The sequence below is a fragment of the Anser brachyrhynchus genome (assembly GCF_964034855.1).
Source record: "Anser brachyrhynchus genome assembly, chromosome: 3".
Taxonomy (NCBI): Eukaryota; Metazoa; Chordata; class Aves; order Anseriformes; family Anatidae; genus Anser; species Anser brachyrhynchus.
The window spans coordinates 4,891,514-4,914,570 of record NC_137696.1 but is presented as its reverse complement, the minus strand read 5'-3'; the positions used below and the strand labels follow the sequence as shown (position 1 = coordinate 4,914,570).

At 39.0% G+C, this 23,057-nt stretch overlaps 1 long non-coding RNA gene across 2 annotated transcripts in view; it reads left to right on the top strand.

The window, feature by feature from the left end:
• LOC308192692 overlaps positions 1-23,057 on the top strand; it is a 195,060-nt gene that overhangs the window by 109,158 nt on the left and 62,845 nt on the right. For both annotated transcript variants that reach the window (XR_013949015.1, XR_013949016.1), the window contains exon 3: positions 9,517-9,632. This is a non-coding gene — a long non-coding RNA (uncharacterized lncRNA). The remainder of the gene's footprint in view (positions 1-9,516; positions 9,633-23,057) is intronic.

Here is a 23,057-nt window from a genome sequence, read left to right as displayed (position 1 = left end):
AGAGTCGCACAGATTGCAAGCATTCTTGCTACAAGGAATCTGGGCCTGCCAGGAATAGCCAATTCCCAAAGCTCAGCTCTGTTTAGAAAACTGGCTCTAGTATCAGAGATTATGGCAGAGAGAGCAAACGCTCCTCTAGTTTACCATAGCATTACCATCGAAAGAAGCCTCTTTTCAGGAGTTTGGGTTACCAAACACAGGATGTTTTCCCGGGAATGAGTGTATGCTTCAGAGATGAGGAGCAGGACTGACCTAGAAGCACATCAGTCCAATGTTTGAGTTGGTTTTGCTCGAAATAAGCACAGAGCAAGCAGGAAGCAGTGCAGCGCATGGCACAGACACATCTTCCCCAGCCATGAGCTCGCTTGCACAGATAAGCAGGCTGGCTACACACATTTACAGCTGCGTCCTGGCTAATAATTCCTGCTGAGAGGAGTTTTCCGCCTGTGGGCTTACGGTTTTGCTTTGGTGCTGGGCTGCATCTCCACTGCAGCCTGCAGGCCAAACCCACATGTAGCTGTGCCCTCCAAGCAGTTTGCCAGCACAGTGCTGTAGGGGCCACGATACCACACAAGTAACTGGAAAATGGTCAGCTTTTAAAAATATCTTTTATTGTAAAGCATCCTCTTTCAAAACAGAAAACTTCTGTTATTTATATAGCAGAGCACAGTGGTGTGCTAGGGGAGACTGCTGTATATCAACACACTCCATGCTTGAGGAATTGCCCTTCAGCCATTTTTCTGCTGGGGAGGGAGGACTTTGTTGCAATCATAGTTCAATGAAAAATATGGCTCCTCTTAGCAGATGCTCAACCCCTGCGTAGTAATTACTGCCTACTGTTTATTTTGCAGTGGTTACTGAGAGCTGTTGAGTCACTGACATCTTTGTTGAGAGTCCTGTTTGTTTTTTTTTTAGTGCCATTTGATGAAGCTAAAATCTGTTTCTCAGTGTCTGTTATTTTTCATGGGCTTTTAGAAAACTCTGCTAAAAAAGGCAGTGCTAACTGATCAGCGGCCAGTTAGCATGGCATGACAGAAACACCATAAGGGTGTGTAATTTTGAGTGTCTTAATGCATGCAGAGGCTGACAGAGCGTATGCAGATAGCAAGCCTTAAATATATCCCAAGAGCGTAAGTGTATTTGTAGCATGATCCTTGTTAATCCTCTGTTCGTTTTCAAAAATGACTAAGTGAGCTGAAAGTCTACATTCCATTGTTTTAATCTGATGTTACGCCAAAATCCTTTGAAAAAGGTGGCTTAGGATCCAAATTCATGTAGCTGTTGCTGAGCATCTTTAGCCACTGTGCTAAGAGGAGAGTAGTACTTCGAAGGCTGATTGAAGCAACCTGGTTATAATCTTCAGTTTTCACAGGGATTCTGTGCTACTTTAAACGAGTCATGCAGACATGCTTGAGAAAAGGAAATGGACTTCTGATTGGTGCCCACATTTCAGCATGAGAATTTTGCAAAAAATGGTTCCCTGCTTGGACCGGGGCTCCCCTCAATGGCAGGAGCGAGATGGCTGTTCCCATTCAGGGATCAGCTTGCTGCTGCCTCTAAACATGTCTCTAATGGAAATAAATAGTAAGAAAACAGTGTAGTGGGTATGAGATGGTTACTCACATGGTTCTTTCCATTTCCTACCCTTGAGTCCCTAATGCGCATTCTTGTGTCGAGAACTACTGATGATGCAGGACCACAATACCACAGATTGAAAAAAAAAAATGGAAGGAAAGTGGAGGAAAAAGAATCAATTAGATGTACTTATAATTAAAGTCTACTTAGCACAAGTTTGTTCTGGCTGATTGGACAAGCTGAATGAGAATTTTCTTGATCACAAAATTCTCTATCAAACCACCACATGTACAATCATTTGTTTACACAGAAACCTCCATATTATCCTTTGTTTATTTTAAAATTCAAGTTCTATTTTTAAATACAATGACATGCCAGTAAAAAACCAAAAGGAGTATCGGTATATTCATTCACTTACAGCCTCCTTTTGTTACCATCTTTTGCCCTGGCAAATAAAATAGAAGATTATGCCCTCTAATAGGTTCATTTGTAAACTCAGCGGATGTGGGCAAATGAGGGGCAAGTGAGGCAGCTGCATGGCCAGGATTCCTGACTCGTGAAAGCAGCTTTTGGCAGTGGCAACCAAGTCTTTGGTTTGTTTTGCTTTGGCTGGTCTCTAATAAGGCCCCCAATTTCCTCCTTGTTCTGGCTGCTGCTGCACTGCAGATGAGTCTGTAAGGGCATCTTGGGGTCATCTGGCTGAGGGGTTGTGGGAGCTTGGACTGTTCATATAGCCCAGAAGGACCAATTTCATTGTATTGGTGTTGTTTTTTTATACCTGTTTCCCTTGAACAGTTCCAGGCACGATAATCTGTCAGATGCTCCTTTCCAATAACTCTTGGAGACTCACAAATGAAATCCACAGCTAGGTTCCCCACTGTGGTTTCACCCATTCTTCTGTATTCTGGTCAAGATGTGGTGCCTTTCTCAAAAGGACACTTGGCTGAGCTGGGAGCTGTGGGACTGCAGCTTGAGTCACTGGGTGAAACTCTGTCATGATGCTCTTCCACAGCAGTATGATTTAGGTTCCTTTGGTGCCAAGTATGAGAGGGCTTGGTGAAGCTATTTTTAGGAGCTGCTGGAGACTTGACTATTAAAGAAGTCTAAGCTCGATACTCCAGAAAACCTCCAGCAGGACCCCCTCAGTGACTAGCAGTACAAGCCTGGAGCAGTCTGTGCTTTATTGTGATTGCAAGGATTATCCTGTAAAAGCTAATGCTCAACAAGTCAGTCCTTGTGTGTGATTTTTTTTTTTAAGTCAGAATTTCTCTGTTAGGCTGAAGTGTTGTGTGCTTGCCCAGCTCCAGGTGGTGTGGGCATGTGCCTTGTGAAACAAGCACCCGTTTCTGAGGCTGGCACAATGGTTGCAGTATTCAGCAGCCCAGGCTTCTTGGAGTTGCAAAGGACTGTCCATTGGAAAGTAACAAGAGATCATGAGAAAGTTTGTGGGTGTTTACAGGAATTTGCAAATTTCCCATTCATTTTCTCTGAGAGACTCACAAGGGCTGGCATTTCCTGACCAAAAAAAAAAAAAAAAAGAAAAAAGAAAGAAGGGGGGCCAGGGAGGGAAAAAAGCACTTGTCTACTTCTTATTGCTAATCATGTATTCAGAGTCACAGTAGGTATAGAAATTAACAGAATCAGTCCCTGTGGATAATGGGAGAGACAATCACAAGGCTGCACCCAAGCCAGACTGAGAACTGTGAGATTTCGTGGCATGTGGAGGATTATAGCTGCTGCAGCCCATAGCTCCAACTCGGACTTTTCAGAGATTAGGTGGTCTGTGGTGTTGGCTCCTTCTGCACATTACTAGTTTTGGATGTTGAGATTACATTCACAGTTCCTAAGTTCAAACCTCAGCATACTCCACACCCACAGATTCCCACAGTTTTGTCCTACAAAATGTCTCCTTTAACAGAAATCTCCCAGTTCTCATGTGCTTTCTTTTTTTCACGTTGCAATGAATGGCTTTGTTCTGCAGAGAAGCTTGAACTCAGTGTGTTTTCCCACCTATGACCAGCTTTCACATGCATGCTAACATTTACTGCAACTGCACTTCTGAATTTCTCAGAAATGTTTCAGCCTTTTTTTTTTGCCTGCATGCCTCAGCTGTTCTTGTGAAAATGGGCGCAGGAGGATTTGCTCCCACTCCTACGGGAGGAGTGTCTTCACATGAACCACATGATTAGTTAAAGGAAAAAAAAATCCCCTAACACCTATTCCCTCTTCTTTACTCACTGCTTGCTACTTGTTTTGGTTTACTTTTCCTGATTCAAAATAATCAGTCGTAAAGGGAGCAGGTATTCAGTGATCAGTTATAAACCACAAAGAGTAATGCGCAATTTGGGAACCGCCAGTTAATTAATTATTATGGCACATCAAGGCTCCTTTGTGGTTGGTGAAATACAGATGCAGGAGGGAGACTGTATTGCGCTAAAGAGCTGGAAATGAAATAGAAAAAGGACGGAGTGGGAAGGGAAACAAAGTCACAGGGCAGTGACCAGCGCTACAGAAGAACTGACAGTAGACATCCAGGTAGTGTTTGTGAAACTCTGCTGCCTCTGCTTGTTTTTCACATGCCTTCTTTACTCATGTGTTTAGTCAAGTGGATCTTGTTCTCTGCAAAACATAACATTCTGCTCAGCCTAAGTACGTATGTAGTCCCACTGGGGCTGGAGAGCCTTCTCATGTGGCTGTAGTTAAGAACCATATGCATGTGCTTTGTTGGGCAGGGGTTTGTAATACATATTACAGCAGTAATTAGACTTGCTCGAAATCAAAATCAGGAAAGAATCCTTAGATAATTTATCCACAGCAAATAATTCAGCAAGTCTGTCACCAGTGCACTTCTGGTCTGTACAGATATTGCACACAGTAATTCATCTCTATAGAAAGAGCCCATCAATAAAGGCCACCCATTCTTTCGCACTGAAGACCACCAATCCTTCAGTTGTCATGACTTCTCTAAGCCCATTGTTCCTCACTTCCTTTCTCATATAATAATTCTGACTTCCATGACCTTTCTGTCTGCTCCTCCAACATGGGTTTTAGAGCACCTACCACAGAAACAAAGCTGAATCCTAATGATTATTGGTCCTCATTCCTTTCACCCTAGATGGAGCTGTATTTTCCTTTCACTCAGTTTCCGTTTAGACTTTCTTTTCCAATTCCTTTAAACTGTCTGTCTCAGCTGCCTGGTTTGCAAAGACTTCTTGTGCTATGTTGCTGTGTTTTTCTCACACCCCTCTGAAAGCCACAAGGTCAAAACAATGCTTCTAATCTCATTTGAAATCCCTTGTGTACTTTGTTTATTTATGGTTTTGTGCCAGTTTTCTTGACAGATTTTGCTTTTAAATTGGGGTTGCAGTTTCTTCTCAGGGGTTGAAGTTCTGACTTCATAGAAATCAATAAAAAGCTTCTATTACCTTCAGTCGGGCCAGGATTTTGTTCAGAGTCCTGAAAGAAAGATTGTTACTGCTTGTGTTCCCACATCTCCATAATATTTTTGTAGTCTGTATAGATACTTAAAAATCGGAACAGGTAATATTTCTTTTATCGTGTTTTAGAATGATGTGTTTGACTATTTATTTATTTATTTATTTTTGATGGAATGAATCTAAATGAATTTTTCCTTAGGTTTGAATAGTACCTTTGCGTGTTTTGTGCCATTCTGCCATCCTTGTGGATGCTGAATGCGTTCTGAACCCCTTTGAAGCTAGTGGAAGCATTTCGACTGGACTTGGTGAACTTGTATCAAAAACACTAGTGTTTCCATACTCTGAAGTCAGAGGGAAGTTAGAAAGGTTACCTGTGGATTAAAATACTTCTCATTGCAAGAGACAGTGAATCCTCCCTTTGTTCTGTGCTTCTTATTGTCCTGTTTGTGGGAACGCCTGCTTTATGAGGATTTAATGGTGCACTGCCTGCTTGTGCTTTAGGATATGCTTGTGCCCTCAGAATCTTAATGTTTGCACTAATGTCACACAAATACATATTTTTCAGCTGTTTGTAAATTAGAAGAAATTGTTAAAAGCCCAAATACATTCAAGGATTTTTTTTAACATTTTATGCTTTAGTCTTCATTTACTGCATTGTGGGGATTTTAGATTAATAATTCCATACAGCCTATGTAGATTATAGTCAAGCTTAGAGATATGTCTGAGCTGTGCAGAGAGGTGATGTTCAAAGTGCAGGCAGGGGTGGGATCCAGCTCTGTATTTTTTTCCATATATTGTAGAATTTTTATTTTGGACACTTGTGTAGAAATTGTACTGTGGAAAATCTGTATCACCATTGTGAGCTTTCCCTGCAAAAACAGACAAGAACAGGTAAGGAATTAAAAAGTAATAATAATTAAAACAAATATACAGCTATTCAGTGGGACTGTTCTTTTGTAACAGGAAACTTTTTCCTAACCAGAGCTGTGTATGAGACACCAGGCACTCAAACTTGAATTTGTTGCACTAACTGTGCCCTGGGGGTTTGCTGACCAGTTAGGAGGATCAACAGAAGAAACAATAAAGCATTTTTATTAGCCTTGAAGTCAGACCAGTGGGAATTTTTCAGAGAAGGGCCTACCCTAGATCTTTTTCATAAGCTAGCTTCCTCCAAACTATCTGATAGCAAGAGAAATAAAAACACTCAAAACAAGAGGGAAAAAAGACAAACCTACCATTTGTTAATTATGTAGTCTGATGTTTTGGAAATGTCAAACTCTGGCAGCTCCACACCATTTTTGTCAAATATTTGAGTATAAATGGTTGCAGACATGTTGTCTCTGTCATGAAATTTTAAGAGCAGGATGAAGTTTGTAGGCAGTGAGAACCGTACTGCCACTTGGACCTGAACTGTGTTTTGTCAAAGACTTGTAGCCTCATCATCCATTGTCATGGCAATTGTGTTCTGAGGTCTTGGGTGAAACAAAGGCACCATGCAAATGTACATCAAGAAACAGGAATTTCAGCTGGAGAAATCAATTCAGTCATTACTTCCATGTGATTTTCTCAGCAGTAGTGCTGTACCTGTCATGTCAAACAGCTTTTTCTGTTTCTCCTACTGTCCAGGAACACCTGAGCAATGGAGTTACGGGATGCCTGCCCTTAGCTTAGCTTGCTGCCCCCTGGGTCAAGCTATAGACATTTTAATCAGACAAAAATAAAGATCAGTGATCTCAAGCAGTGGTGCAATTGGCTGCTAGGCAATAGTACTTCTAGAAATGAGGCCTTCTGAGCTGGGCCTTTTTCCCACCCTTACATCTTTCTTTGACCTAGACCGTAATTGCTGTAAAAGTTAAAGTCCCAAGCATTTGATATCAATGGGAAATGGGATACAAAAAAAATTTAAAGATTTGATTTAATACTGCATCTAATGTGCACTGAATTTAATGGCTCTCTCTGAACTGCTGAGCGTAGGCTTGGATTTTTTTATACGAAAGTAGTAGCTGAAGCAGAAATGGGTTTCTAAAATAGACTTCCTAAGCAATGTCACCTGATTTTCAGTGGTGTCTTAGCGCTCTTGAACTCAAGAGAATTGAAGGTGCTCACTTTTTACAACCAAACCAAAAAAATATGTAAGATTTTCTCAGATGCTTAAAAGTAGTATCAGTGAGTTCAGTGACACTTCTTGCAGCTATTGACTTGGTTGAATTCTGAGTGATTTTTTTTTCCCTGTATCAGAGTCTTATAGGCATCTCATCACAATTTTTTGACTTATTTTTGGAGATGACCATCAGGATCTCATAGCAATGAAGTCAATCTAACAGTATGCCACTACTCTCAGCAATGTCTTTGCACAGCTAAAATAGACCAAATTATTTCTCGCTAAATATGCTAGTCAGACACCTGAAATACCACAGCACTGATGAACTGGGGACAGGTAGAGCCAGCTTATGATTTTGCTTGTGATTACTAATCATTGGTTTCTTTATTGACAAGGTCACCAGAAAGCCATGGAAAACTTTATCCCCAAATGCCGAGATTACTGGCATTTTGTTCTATTTCTTGAAGAAAAAATGTAAAAAACGTGAAGCACTTGGAGAGTCTCTGCCCTTAAATCTCTTTACAAGAAACTATTTTTTATTATTAGATACTGGACCAAGCTGCTCTGCAATTTTTCCACTGCTATTAACCAGTAAATAACTTCCAGCTTGTATTAACCCTTTTCACTCATGACAAGCAAGACTGTTTTGTAGCTGCTGGACATAATGAGAGAAACAGATGAGCTGAGAATTTAAGGCAGGGTCTGAAGCTGAGCTCTCTCGTGTTGGGACTGTTTATGAACTCCACTAAAATTCTCATTGCTGACTCCCTTTGAGAGCTGAAATATTTTTATCAAGTAGAACATGTTGGGAAATGCATCTGCGGTGATGCTGGATTTGATCTTGTGCCCGCTGAAGTAAATGACAGCATTCTTGTTAGCCTTTGGGAAATGGCTATACTTTGCAAAGATTGTCCCAAAAATACATTAGTATCCATTTGATAGGTCCAAACTGGATATCTATAGCACAATATCCAGTTCCTAAATCTGCCTGTCCAAAGACAGCAAGACCTCAGAGATGATTGCGGCCTGTACGATGATATCTAACCAAAACTGTAATATGATTAAAAATATGAATACATGTTAAGGAGGAAAGCAGCTCTATTTGAGCAATTCTTGAGAGGGAAGTTCTCTAGTCCTGCATGCTGCTTCTTGGATGTCCATGTTATGCCAAGATTGTGTCCCAGTCCTGACTCCTAAATCCTCTGCCATGGCTTTATTACAGAGCAGGGCTCTTTGGGTGAGAATTTTCTGGTGCTTTTATGGATTCTAAAGATGTGCAAACACTGCGTGATAATTTAGAATATAAAGGGAGTATCCTGCCGAGATACCCTGTCCAAAAAATCCTATGCACCTGCCAGGCTATAGCTGATCTTTATTTTCAGTGCTCCATCATATACATATGAATCTGAGGAGTGGTCCTATTATAGAGATAGATGAGGACTTCCCTTTAAAGGGTGCGTTTTTATCTGTTTTTCTTGATATGCAACATAAAACATCTGTGCTATGAAACTTTGAGATATTTTGTTTCACGTTGATTTTCAGTGAATCCTCTCCAAATGTTGTACCGATCTGACAAGAGTTCTTACTCTTTTCTACATTGATGCCATATGCTATGGATGAGGAAAATTTCATACCTACTCTCACTTTGTTGCAAGAGAGGAAAAGTAGTTACTATGACCATTTAAAAATTCTTCTGCTGAAAAGATTCCCAGGTACTATTGCATTTTATTTATGGGAATTAAGGCTCAGAGGCACTGGTCTATAAAGTTCATTAGGTGTTTAAAATATATTTGAGCTTCTTGGCCAGAGAAAATTAACAATTGGCAGGAGGTCACACAGGAACCTTTTGGTAGAGCTGAAAATTGGTTCCAGGCTCCCTATGGTCCCTGGAGAAGGATTCTGGCTTTTCTTCCTTCGCTTTCTCTTGTGGGTGTTGTACAAAGCTCTCCAATTCAGCAGCGACTGAAGCCACCAGAGTCTAGCCATTGGCTTGAAAAAAAAAAAAAAAGTCTTGTGTATGAGTAGCTGTATTATCACGAAAGCTATCTGAACTGTAGCTACTTATCCTAGCCATAAAGGTGGCCCTGTAGAGCTAGTTTTAGTAAGTTTTTATCTTTCAGGTTGTAAGTGTTCTTGGTGGAATTTCTTTTGCTTTCTGTTGCAACCAAACTAACTGCCTGAGGTGCACTTATTTTCCCCACTAGATGTGTCAGCTTTTTATCTCCATCACAAGAAAAGAATCAAGGCCCCTTTAGGCTGTCATCAGTGGCTTTGAAAGTCATTCTCCTCCTATGCTGTCCCAACCCTCAAAAATAATGAAGATATCCAAAATAGTTAATCTGTGCTGGAAATTGTTAGTAAAAATAAATATTAAATTGGTATTTTTATTGTTTTATATTTCAGGTCTCTACGGCTAGCAGGGAGACTACTATGATTTCAGCTGCAATATTTGATGGATAAATCCCTTATCCCATCTGCTTGCTTAATCCAGGATTCTGAAATGCAAAAGATCAGAAAAGGTAAGCGTAAGGTTCTTTGTATTTTCATCTGGCTTTTAACTTGGCTGTGCTGCTAATAAGAATGAGTCTGCAAGGTTTGGGGGCCCAGTTAGACTCGTGGGTATCTGAAATGGATGTTGTTGTTTGATGCTGCTGAGCCTGGTGCACCAGAACAGATCTCATTACAGGTTTGGGGCCCAGGTCACAAGAGAAAACAACAGATGGATGAAACGCACATAAAGAGAAGGGAAGATAAAAGGAGTAGAACTGGGAAAAGTTTAGGCTAGTCAAAGGAGTGAGGGCTTAGTGGCTATCTAGTCTGGTTCCAATGGGATGTTTTGTATTTCTGTCCTCTGTGGAGGCAGACAAAGGAATAAAGACGGAGGTGTGCAGAAATTATCCTAGACAGAAAACTCTGCTAAGTTGGTCCTAACTCTGAATATGTGCATAGCCTAGAACTGTGCGTAAGATGTGATAATTTTGTCTCTGATAAGCTGGGTAATTCTGCATGCAAATCATAAAACTAAGAGTATTTTGTGTTTTAAAACTAAGCTGGAAGACACATAATGCTGGAAAGCTACTCTGTATGTTACAGTCTTTTCCTGATGACTTTGCAAATCTTCTTCAAATTAATGATTCATCTTATTCATATTTAAAAAAAAAAAGAAGATAGAAAGTTTTGTCATAGTACTTTGCTATGTATAGATATCTACTCAAAATGGGGAGAAGAAGGAAGGGAGAGATGGGGATGGGCTCTTAAGTGTTGTATTTAGCATTAAAGTCTCACGTTTAAAATAATCTTTTTGCATTCAACTGTGGAAACAGTGTCAGAATCCACAGGGGGCTGTTGTGTTTGAACAAGGCTACTCAATTTGGTTTTGGTTAAGCATAATTAATTTATTGCAAGACATGCAAGTATGGGGATTATCATCTGATTCCTGGGAGGGTGTGTGTTTTTTTTTGTGTTGTCGTTTGTCTCAGTTTAAATTTATCTCAATCACCCAATTTTTTACAAGCAAAAAGGATTGCATTTGGGGTACATCTTAGAATGTGTTGTTTATCTTGACCAGAAGCATAGCAAAAGAAGCAATCTTGATAGATTTCTATTATGAAAATGAAACAATCAACACGCAGAAATATGAGGAAGAAATTACACCCATTAAATACATCTAGACTGATGAATGATACGATGGCTGCCTATTCAAGTTGGAAATTTTACACATGATTGAAGCTTTATTTAGTCTAATGAAATGTGCTTCCTGAATGCTGCATCTGAGTGACGGCGTGACCTAGAGCACAAAAGAAAGTATTATGTGTTTAGACTGAGATCATTCTCATTTAAAGTCATTGTGATATAATTTTAAGTTTTTAATTAGCAGCATATACTTTTGTGTCCATTGCCTCTTTTATTGTGAATACCTTTTCAGGTCTTGTCCTTCCACAGGCTTTTTGAAACTCAGCACGGATTAACAGCAAAGGGGTTTGGAGTTCACTGATTCTCCCCCCCTTCCCCCCCCCCCTTTTTTTTTCTTCCAGTTGTGAATAGTAAGGGGGGGGGGGGCGGGGCAGGAGCTGATCTTTCAGAATGGGATCATCTTGTGCTGAACTCTTCATGTGGTCCATAGTGCATTCTCTACATTTTCTTTATTCTGGAATCCAACTTTAATCACTTCTTTGACTTATGAAAATATTAATAGTCATATCCTTTAAATTAGTGAAATTGCATCAGTGTTATTAGTGGTGAAGCCACTGATTCTACTCCCTCCCTCCTTGGTTATGGTAGCTGGGATTTCAGGTGAGAGCTGTGGCATTGTACTGCTTTACACCTAACTAGGATTGGTACCTAGATTTCCTACACCCTTGTTTTACCTCACTTCACCTTTATGAGCTGGGTCTTTACTTTGAAGCTGTTTTTGTATACCAAGCTGGAAGGCAACAAGCCACACAGAAAACACCAGTCTTTTGATTAAAAAAACATTAAATCACTTTTGATTTATGCAAAATTTAGCGTGGTTCATAATACAACTTTATGAGCTATTGAGATTTCTGGCACCATAAAAGGGTTTTGATAATGGTCTTCAGCAGTTGTTACTTAAGGTGATGCTAAAAAGTAATGAATGGGGAAGTAAATGCAAGGGGGAGAGTTTGCTTCTCAAGTCCACAGTTCTTTTCTTTCCTAGCTGGAGAGCTTTACGAGGGGTAAGCAAGCATTAAACAGATTCAGCGTGCTCTCTGTATGTGAAAGAGCTCACTGCAGACCCCATATTTTCAGATGAGCATTAACTTGCTGACCACGATCCTGAGTTTTAGCTTGTTAGCTAGGTTGACTGATGAACACTCAGGACCAGACAGATAAGCCAGACACTTAATCTATCTACTGTATGTGTTCAGCCAGACTAAAGCTTTATCTATCACTGCAAACTGCACTTCAAGAGCATATTGTATAGCTTCCCATTACTATAAATTAGTGAATTTGGAGCCTGTGGCAATTTAACAACCTCTTTCATGAGACAACTGAAGGTATGCATGCACCTGTAAGTACTTTATTTTGTGCCCATGTGGAAGATTCGTATCTCATTATTCGTTAGCACAACTTTATTGCTGCCTTTAGTTAAAATTTGGGAAGGCAAAAGAGGAAAATCAGAACAGCCTCTCAATGAAAGTTTTTAAAAATATCTCAGTTTGAAATTTAAGGTAATAACCTTCTCAGAACATTTATTTAACTGAGCATGTGGATATTTTCTTGCTCAGCTTTTTGCTTCCTGCTACTACGAAAAGTATGAAACTAAAAAGAGGACATTTAAAGTGCATGTGTGAATTGGAATAAAATCCAGTGTTGAAATATACAAAATAAATGATCTTTCCTTAAAGGAAACTCCCTTCCCTCCTTTTTTTTTTTTTTAATATATTTTAGTAAGTTATTCATACATGTGTTTCACAGAGGTCAAGCAGCGCATTTATAGATAAGGAGATCCAATTCACCTGGTCACTGTGATACCACATACATAAGGCAGGCTTCAGATATGCTCAAGACCCCTCCCCTCCATTTTTTTTAAGCTATTGTTTTATCATTTTTTTCCTTTAGTGCCCATAGTAAGTGTGTGTTGGTGTGCAGGGACAACATTTGGTCTCAAATATGACTACTAAATGGCTGCACAGGGTAGGTTGCTGATAAAATACAAGGAAAAGGTTGTACGTGAAAACCTGGTGGAGCACAGTAAAGGTATGCAGCAATTGCTTAAGTTAAAGTTTATCAATAGCAAGTTCTTTCATTAGTTTCCCTTCAAATGATATTTTGTAGCTCGTTAATCATTTTCTAGTAATTGGAGAAGTCTGGGTACAGTCTGTAGAGTAAATGGCTGGTGTAGATTTGGACCAGCCTTTGTGCATTATAAACCTGTCAACAAATATTATTTTTAGCCATGGTGTAGTGGCTAGCATTGAAGAACATTGGAGAAGGAGGAATGATAATGGATATGGGACAAATTACACATCACAAATTAATTATATGTACCACTTGGCACAACAAACATGAATTAGGGGCATGACCATAATATATGTTTTTACTGCCAACAATTATTATCTGCTTAAGTCACGTCTTGGATGAAGAGTGGATCTTGTGATGTTACGGTAAATGCTTGGAATATGAATAAGTGGACACCTATGGTTTTAAGGTATAGAGATGGAGATTAACTACTTGACTGTGGATATACTTCAGGTGCATACGGAAGAAGATTTGGTTTCCAATGCTAACTGCGGTGACTGAGTGGGATTGTTTCCATAGGATTCAGTGGGTTTTTGGACTGAGTCCCAGTGCCTGACCTGATACTTTTCTTAGAGGTATCTGAGAACAAGCAGACCTGAACATCCAAGAGATTAGCAATCGCTGGAGCTGTTGTAAAGGGCCACTGCAAGACCCTTTATTTACAAGTTAAATAACTTCTCTAGTGTATTCTGGTGAACTTTGGGCAGTCAGTGGTTAGCTTCCCTTAAAATCAGACTGAGGAAGAGGTAGGGCCACCTCCTTCCGTACGCAAGAGTTTGGCTGGGTACACATGTTGCTCAGCTGTAGAAACTCTGAAGCAAAGACTGCACCAAGTGTTGAGTTTTGGATTCATGGACTGTGGGAAAACTAGTCAGCCTTGTAGGTTTCCTCTGCTGCAATGCGACTCTTGATCACTGTAATTTTGAATGATTTCTCGGACTACGTGAACCACAAACTGACCCAAACATTGCTAAACAACAAGGAAGAGGAGCTGCACTTCTTCTAAGTGTGTTTCTAACATTTGTCAGTTCTGCTTGCACTCCTCAGGCCTGAGGAAATGAACTGAAAGTGGTTTCCAGGGATAGTCCACAGATAATTATGAAGAAACTCACAGCCGCACCACGAAAAAAAAAAAAAAAAACTATTTGTACTAACAAATGAATGATGGTGATGAGGATGTAGTTTAAAAATAGTTTAAAAATACAACACACTTTTTTTTTGTTTTGCAAAGCTTGTTTCAGGAAATCCTGGATTTTAGTGGGAATTGGGAATCTTTCTTCTTTGAAAAATGATGCATTTTAAGAATTTATAGTGCTGTATTTTCACAAGGTTAGAATTTTTGGGTCTAGCTTGTGATGTGCTTAAGTAAAGTAATGAAATTGTCATTTTTTCTGCTGTAAAGATATTTCCCTGACCATTTTTATTACATAGCTGTGTAAAAATTGATAACAGAAGAATGTAGAAATATTTCTATACAAATAGATGCAATAATTATGGCTTAAGGCTATATAAAGTACATGTAAGGAATTCATCATACATTTAAATACATATAGAAGCAGCTCTGGAACTGATTTAAAAATCTACGGCAGAATGACACCAGCATACATCATCAGTATCTGGCCTTCTGAAATTCAGAGAATTCATTAAAAAATACAGCTTGTGGTGGAGGGAAGCATAGAGTTATATAGCAAGTGAACACAGGAATGGCTGGCAAGAGAATGGTGTGCTACAGATGAACTGGATGGTGGACAGATTTGCATGTAAAACACATGGGAAAAGTCCCTTCTGTTTATTTTTTTTCACCCCCTTATTAATTTACCGCAACCACAAGCCATGTGTTCTAGTTCCTGTCTGGGAAAAGATGCTGGCTAGGCCATGTTGTGACTTAGTTGAACTAGTGATCTAAAATCAGCTGGAAAACCCCAAGAAATTCTGAATTGCTTATAAAAGAGTTAAGGAGCGCTGTCTGTAAACCACTCAGATTAGGGACAAGTCCATTCTGGTCATGTTATTGTGTTCCCCGTTGTGTGTTAACAGCTGTAATGAAGGACATTAGTAGTTGAAAATCAAGCAGACAAAATATTTTCAATGAAAGTTTATGCCTTATATTGCTGCATTCATAGTCTGCCCCAAAGTCTGTGTTCGGTGTAAGAACAGCAGTGAGTAGCCTGTGCCCATGCTGCAAGCAGTAAGTAATGTATAGTCATCCTGCCCCAGGGGAAATCCAGGAAACAGGCAAAGCCCTGCTTCATCTCCTCCTTTCCCTTCTTGCTTTCAAGAGGAGGGAGAAGAAGAATGTTCCTGTCCCTTATGTGACACAGATCTCTTCTGCATCAGGGATGTATGGCAGACTTGAGGTTCTCTCTAGTCCTCCCTCTCTTCCAGCCACTCGCAGAAGATTGAGCCTCTTGCCTGCCCTCAGCTATTGACTTTTGATTCCGTATCCTAGATAGAGATGTGGACATTTTTACTGTCCTTATCCACCTATTTGTCAGCAGATACGAGTAGTAATAATTTTCCACATAACAAGGAAGAGTGAGAAATGAAAATTTAGAAAAAGAGGTGTTGATATTATTATTCAAAGGAAAGCTTCCTTTTACAGGTGCTTATTTAAGGAAAAAAAAAAAAGCAAAATACTAAATGTTAAAATGTATTTAAACTTTGAATTGCATATAGTGTATAATTATCCATAGTGACTATTATCACATACACACATATTTTGCAGTGTTATTTTTGCTCATTTTCTGGAGCTAAGACTAAAATACCTGCGATAATGCAGATGGGAGGGGTTTTATTTATTTTTTAACATGAATATGAACTTTTAAAAGTCTTTTCCTGGAGGTAAAGGTTTTGATTTTGATTTTGGAAGTGTCAAACGGCGTAAATGCCAAAACAGAAGAGGGTTATTCTATTGTGAAAATACTCTTAGCTTAGATGACAGCCTAAACTGGTATAAATATCTGGGATTAAATGTACCTTTTTTTTTTTTTAAAGAAATGGCTTAATTTTCAGGGATGTTATGCTATGTTTTCTCCCACAGACTCAATGTGTACAGTAAACATGCCAATGAGACAAGCAATGAGCCCCCATTTAGGGGCTGTTTGTGTTAGGCAAGTTTTCCCTCTGCTTACCTGTGTCTGTGAACCTGAAGAATGAAATGTTTATGCACAAGAAAACTTAAATCTTGATGTGAAAAGTCAGTATGCAGAGAGGTAGCAGCTCAGAATTATCTAGATGTGTTTGTGTTTGATCTCACATAAGTGATGTAGCTCATCACTGTGCATGCCAGAACTGTGGACCATATACATCACATACAGTACAGCATACAGCTAGAAACTCAACCTACGGCTATTGGGGCTCATGGGAAAACCCTCAACTAGTGCTAAAATAGGAGGAACAGCCTTGTGACAAGAGCTGGCACCTTCATGACAGGCATATCCTTTCACACTGTGGTATAATGCAGTTCAGCATGCTTTGAAGGCCCAAATTGGTGGTGGTCCTGGCTTATCTTTCAGTAGATACTGATCTTTATCACAGTCATAACAAACTATTCAGCAGAGTTGGAGGGGGTGAGAGAAGCCTTTGGCTTCGTTTAGAACAAGTCTGATGTGAACATTAAGATATTCTGTGCTTTGAGTGGCTGGCCTTTTTTTGTGTCGAATTTTAAGATGTATATAAAACGTGGTGTTATATTAGACCTACTCTGTTGCACTGGATGGAGCAAAGAGCACATTTCAGTGAGATGCTCAAAATATCAGGCTTCTAATTCTTGTAGTTTGGATTTTGAACAAAAGGGCATTCTGTTTAATTCTTTTATAGCTACAGCTGAGTGGCATGGATTTATGAAGTGAAAGGATGTCTGTTCTAGTATAATTTCCCAGGCATATGCAATTTTGCCTTGGTAACTTCAGATCCCCTTGATTCAGAGTTTGAGTAGAGAAAATACAAAATTTTTCAATGGTTAGAGGAAAGTGGGGCAAAGTGTTATCTCAGAACTGTGATATTAGGCTTCCAGTGGACACAGAAACTTGACACAAATCAAATGTCAAACTAGCTGATAGTAGACAGGAAGGATTAGTGTTGACACAGCAGACCTGACCCCTGCCAGCAGCGTAGCTGTGTTTAAATACAGCCACGTCTATCTGAAATCACCCCAGGCATATGAGCAGCAGAAACTGAAGGTGAAGATATAGGAAATGTGGTGCGATAGGACATTCTCATGCCTAATTGGGCTGACAGCTCAGTCTGGATGGAGGACAGTGTTTATTTACTCTTTGTTGTGTGATGAGCAACTAGAAAGATATGCTTGCTTTAGCTCATGCTGATATTGGTCCTAACACCGTCTGGCTCCAGCTGCAGTAAACCAGGACAATACAACACAAAAACTTCCTATTCACCATCACTTTTAAGTCTGTCCTGGCACAGATATGCAATGACCTCAGACCACAGTTGGGTCTAATAAGGAATTTATCTTCATGGAAATGTGACCTCTTGCTACCAAAAGGCTACAAAAATACAAGTAACAATGGGCAAATGAAGATAAAGGTTTATCCTGGCCATGTTGCATTTTCCAAACAGTTCAGCCCTGCGATGAAAAAACTACAGTTTGACATAGAGCGCAGTCTGAAGCTTTTACAAAAGTTATCAAGGTCATGGTTGAAAGAACACATTATTGTTTTTGTTTTTATAGGTGAAAATTTCTGGATTGATTCTCTCTCCTTTCGAATGATGCTGACAAGCATTCAGCATCAGTTTTCAAATCCCAGAACCCAGTTTGGTCACAAGAATAGAGATTTCAGGAATTTCAATTTTTCACCAAGGAATAATTTTCTCTCTTAACCATCCACACTAAGAGCTCATACTCTGTATGTGCTTTTAATCTTGACTTCAGTATATTTTACTGTGGCTAGTTTTACTTACAGTTTAATAACTTCAGCCTTATTTTGCCTCAAGCCATATTATAATGAATAAAAAGCTTTTCCTGTGATTTAGTTGAATTTATACAGCTGCCCTTGAAACAGCTGCATAACTTTTCCTACTGACTAGGAAGGAAGGCAATTTAATCTACATAGACTGATCAGCTGAATTCTACTTCCAAATTCAGCAGTGCCAAAAAAGCATGTGGAAATGAATCCAGATTCATGAGCGCACTTTTAGATATTGTACCTGATATTGGTATCTCTTAGTTATGCTGGACACACAGAAGTAATTTAGACTGAATAGGGATCATATTTTTATATGATTCTGTATGGCACCAAGTACAGTGTACATCTTCAAGCTGATGAGGGCCTCTGGCACAACAGTAATGGCTAATTCTAAACTTAAATGGAAAATGGTAAATAGATTTGGGAAGAAGTTTGCATCAACCATTGAGTCTCTTGCAATTGCATACTGCTAGGTTCTTCCCACGAAGCCGGTAGCATGATCACTGCTGGAAGTCTTCCAGAGAGCTTGCAAATAGGTGTGATCCAGCAGCTGCTCAATCACAATCTACAGAGAGATGTGTCAAAAGTAAATTTGCAGAGTCTGTGCAGGGGATCTGACCAGAAAGATGTGGCAAGCTCAGAATTGTATGGCTTCAAGCCTTTAACTTTGTTCATTTTATTTCTTAGAAGTTGGCATCTAAAATTGAACTATAGCCAGGATCCTACATGGGTTCCAGCTGACCAGGGGCCTAGGATAGTTAGTAATATGTGCTGTATGGGAATGTGCGTACAAAGTGCAGGATGGAAAATAGGAAGGAAGAGGCAAGAGGCCAGTAGGATGAAGCTTTGGGAGCACGTGGTTTGAATACAACTGTGAAACTCAAGACATATCATCAATTTGTGAAACTTATTAAAGAAGAGCTCAGCTTCATCTTAAAGCATGGAATCCTCTCTAGAATTCAAGACACATGAGAGGAATTAACTTGTAATTCCTAGTAGTCTCCTGAGTACCTGTTAATAATTATGGTTGGCCTTTCTGGCCTTAGAAACTTTGAATTACCTAGTGTTAAACCTTTTAGAGTAAACTAGAACACAGCACAGAATGCTGAATGTGAAAAGTTATGTTTATTAATACTTCTGTGTCCTGACAAGTACCATGAAGTATATGGTTCTTACTTGTTCAGGATTAGCAAATATCAAATTGAAGAACAATGATTTACATTTACAAAGAGAAGTCTTGCAAAAAAGGAAAAAGGCAGCAATAAACTCTACTCTGAGATCATACTATTAAACAGAAACATTATTAAAATAAAGTTTTTGTTTTGTTTTGTTTTTTTTGAAAATGAGAATTGATGTTTACCTTATTACTAGAACAGCTGGGCAAACTGATCAAACAAAGTCAAACCAAAACAAGGACAGCAAAAGTGCATAACATTCATTTCAGTATTAAAAAAGAAAGCAAAGAAAGAGCAGCAAGTCAGATTTGATCCTGGAGTGGAGTGTGCACTCTAAAGATATTATAACATAATAAAGTTGAAGCTCCCAACCAAATGTAGAGATATGGTGCAATGAGTCCTGTAGTGAACCTTTTATTCGTTACGGCTCTGATGAATTTCAGATCAGTTCTCCATTCCAATATAAAGGAGGCTTAAATGTAGTGTTTTTGTAATATATGTTCAGTTAAAATCCCTCCTCCCAGCTTTCTGCTGCCAGAATGAGGTAAAGAACCTGGATATTTCAGAATTCATAAGCCAAGCAGTAAAATGGTGCACATTTGTATCTAGCCTGATTAAGTTTTGGGAATGCACCCAGAGAAGGCTTGGCTTCATCCGCACAGATGCTGATGGATAGACACACTAGGACTTTATTCAATGAATTGCTGTGTCTTAAACCTTGGCAAATGCCATCCGTGAAAATTCATGGGGAATATAAGGCAAGAAAAACCTGACTCCAGTTGTTGTACAAAACCACTGTACAGAATGACAGCTGGGCAACCCATCCACCTGCAAACTGACAAGAGCTGAACGTTAGGAAGTTGTAAATGAAGCACTGAAGAAATCTTTGTTCGAGGCCTGCATTGAAATACCTAAATGTCCTTGATCTCCGCTTGTATGGGAGAAAAAATTGAAAACCCACCATCTCTGGGCAGAGAGGAAAAATATGTACTTACTGAATAATATTGTACTAAGAAATTTCAGGGAAAAAAAAAAGAGCCCCAAGTTTTGTCAACTATATATTAAAAAAAAAAAAAAAGCCAATTTAAAGTTTGGCAAGAGAGTTTACCATCAAAATACTCCTTCTCTAAGCTGTCTGGAAGCCTCTTGAGACAGACCCTTTCCATCCCTCTCCTCCCTCCTCTACCACAGCTCAGGCCTTTCTGCAACCATATTTTGGGATCAGAAAGTTTTTCAGATACGAAGTCTTGGACCTGTTCAGAATCCCTATCTGCTTCATTTCTGATAAGTATAGTAAAGGCAGCAATTATCATCCTTTAAATATACTGAATGCTGTCTTACTCTGTAGTGGGTTAGAAAATGTGATCATACTAAGGCAGGGAAAAAAAAAAAGAAAAGGAAATTCTTACATTATTAATGGGATAGAAAATATAGCCTTTCCCGTCAGTTTTAATTCTTACTATGAATGTCCACACTGTGTTTGTGACATTTTTAAAAGCCTGGATAGAATCACACTGAAGTGAGTGTTTGCGAAGTTAATAGAAAATTCTGGACCTTCAACTCTGATAAATGTAACTCTTGAGTACTATGAAAAATTTCATTTTCAAGGAAGCCTTTACTTTTTATGGGAAATTTTTCCAGCTGAAAACTTTTACTGCCTCTACTATTCATTCCCCATTATGGACCAGATTTGGAAATACCTGTGAAAAACAATATATTTGGTTTCAAGGAAATCACCAGGAATGCATGGATGAAAGCATTATAATTGAGGACATCCAGATCTGTTCTTACAAAAATGCTTGATATTTACATGGTCCATTACCTACATGTGCTGAAGACCATTGCAAACATTGAAACTAAAACTCCAAGAGAGTGAGAGTTAGCCAAGAAAGTCAGCTGCGTGTGACTTTGAGAGTCGTATCCCAAACACTTGGAATACATCTGCATTGCCTGTCAAGTTGTGCCATATTTGCAGTTTGATGGGTTTGGTCCTAGAACTGCTGAGATATAATAGCGGAGGCATGTAAAACCATTGCAGTCACAGAAAAAGGATGTTTCAGTATCTTCGTGCGGAGAATTGTTTGTGTTTAGAACTAGCAAGAGGAGTTACAGATGTCAATCAGAAAAAATGAGCAATTCACTTGCTCTTTTGCAGAGCATTCTCTTGAATTCTTTATGATGCTTTAAAAAGATGGGGTTGGATATGAGAAGAAAACATACATTATTCCTGAAAATATTCCTGAGCTTATTCATTTGGAGTGACTTCTATTTAATCACTAAGGTAACTGGGTAAGAAAAATACAGAGCAGGAAGCCGAAATATTTGGGTTCGATTACTGCTTTGAGACAGACTTTCCATGTGATTATGAACCTCTGTTTAGACTCATGTTTACCTACACAATGGAAACACAGAATATGAAAACTCATGTCCTGGGCTGCATCTCAACCCCAAATGATCTCTTTGTGTCTTTTTATGCTTTTTAACTGGGAAAAAGAGTACTTCATTTCATTGTGGTCACTTGACGTTTAATTCATTATTAAATTTAAAAAAGTGTTTATTGAAATTCTCAATACGAGATCTCTTGATGCTAAAAATACTTATTGATTACAGGAATCTTTGATTGGAATCCTGTGTTTCTGGAATGGATAACTGAAGAATGTTAATGGACCATTCTAGAATGCAGGTTCTCCCTTCTCATTGGAAGAGCTGTAGCCACTCTTTCTTGTTCATTTCTACAAAATGTATGAGATATATTTGTTCTAAAATGGAAATAATCCTTCCTCCATCTTTCTGCAGTTTTGCTAGGTGGATTGCAGGCCTAACTTTTGAGTCTGGCTTACTATATTAACTATTTTCTTCGTGCCACTCTCATTGTGAGCTACATTGAAATATGACTTGGTTGAGTAATGAAAGCTTTGGGATCCTTGCTAAGAGCATGGCTACATCCTTATGCCGTTAGAGACAAGTTCCCAGTGAGCTGGTGTTACCTTCACAGTTCAGTGCAAATACCCTGCATATGTATGTCTTTTAGAAGAATAAAATTCACATTAACATGATGCTTTGGATCTGTGTCTCATCAAGACTATTTACTGTGTTATAAATATCACCTGATATAAATATATACAACTTTTGGCCCCATTGACATTTTTTCAAGCTAGCTTGAACACTTCCATGTGATGTTGTGTTGCACATTACAGGCTTAGCTATATGGTCCTTTGCATGGACCTGAAGTAGAATAGATTTTACTTCTACATTAAGTCCCTTTCAGCAGTGTGTAAAGAAGCTGGAGAACTGTAGTTGTACATTTATGACTCTAGGTCCACGTTCATCCAATCCAACTTCAGGCACTTAACTGTTGTGATGAAGCTAGGAAGATAATTGCATAGGTCAAGTGGTCTTATGCGAATAGATGTATGCTAAGGAAATCATTACTGTGTTCTCTTGACTGCATAGACAACGAACATTCTAAATTAATGCGCTAGTCATTGATCCATGTTTCTTCTTCCTTAAATTAATCCAATTGGATTAATTTAAACTATATTCACAGTGGCAAAAAAATAAAAAAAAAAAAATCTGAAGAGGCTGGAATGAATGTTTACATGTTAGCATTTAAACTAGTGTAACCAGAGATTCACATCCTACCTTTATATTTGTGTAACTTTTTCACATGCGCAAGTACCTTTCTAATTGTTTCAGTCCTTAATAGTGTTTGTTTGATCAAATCTGTCACAAATTTGCCAGTTCTGGGTTCACTAAGTATTGAAATATGGATCTGTTTGGGCCTCTTCTCTAAACATCAGTTCTTCAAGTTTAGCTGAGTTTCTAGTAGAAGTCACCATCAGATTTCAGTTCTGTGGAAAAAGCACTTGTTATAAATCTCAAATAGTCAGTAATTGATCACAGTCTGGAATTGTAAAACTCTATCTAAGTGCCTGAAATAGCATACGTTTGTGGTATGGTATGTGGTTTCAGTCCAGGTCAAGGAAAAGAGAGGCCTTGGAGAATACGAAAGTCTTAAGCTTTCCACTAATAGAATGGGTCAAGGGATAGTGTAGTCAAAGCATCCCATCGTTAATGCTAT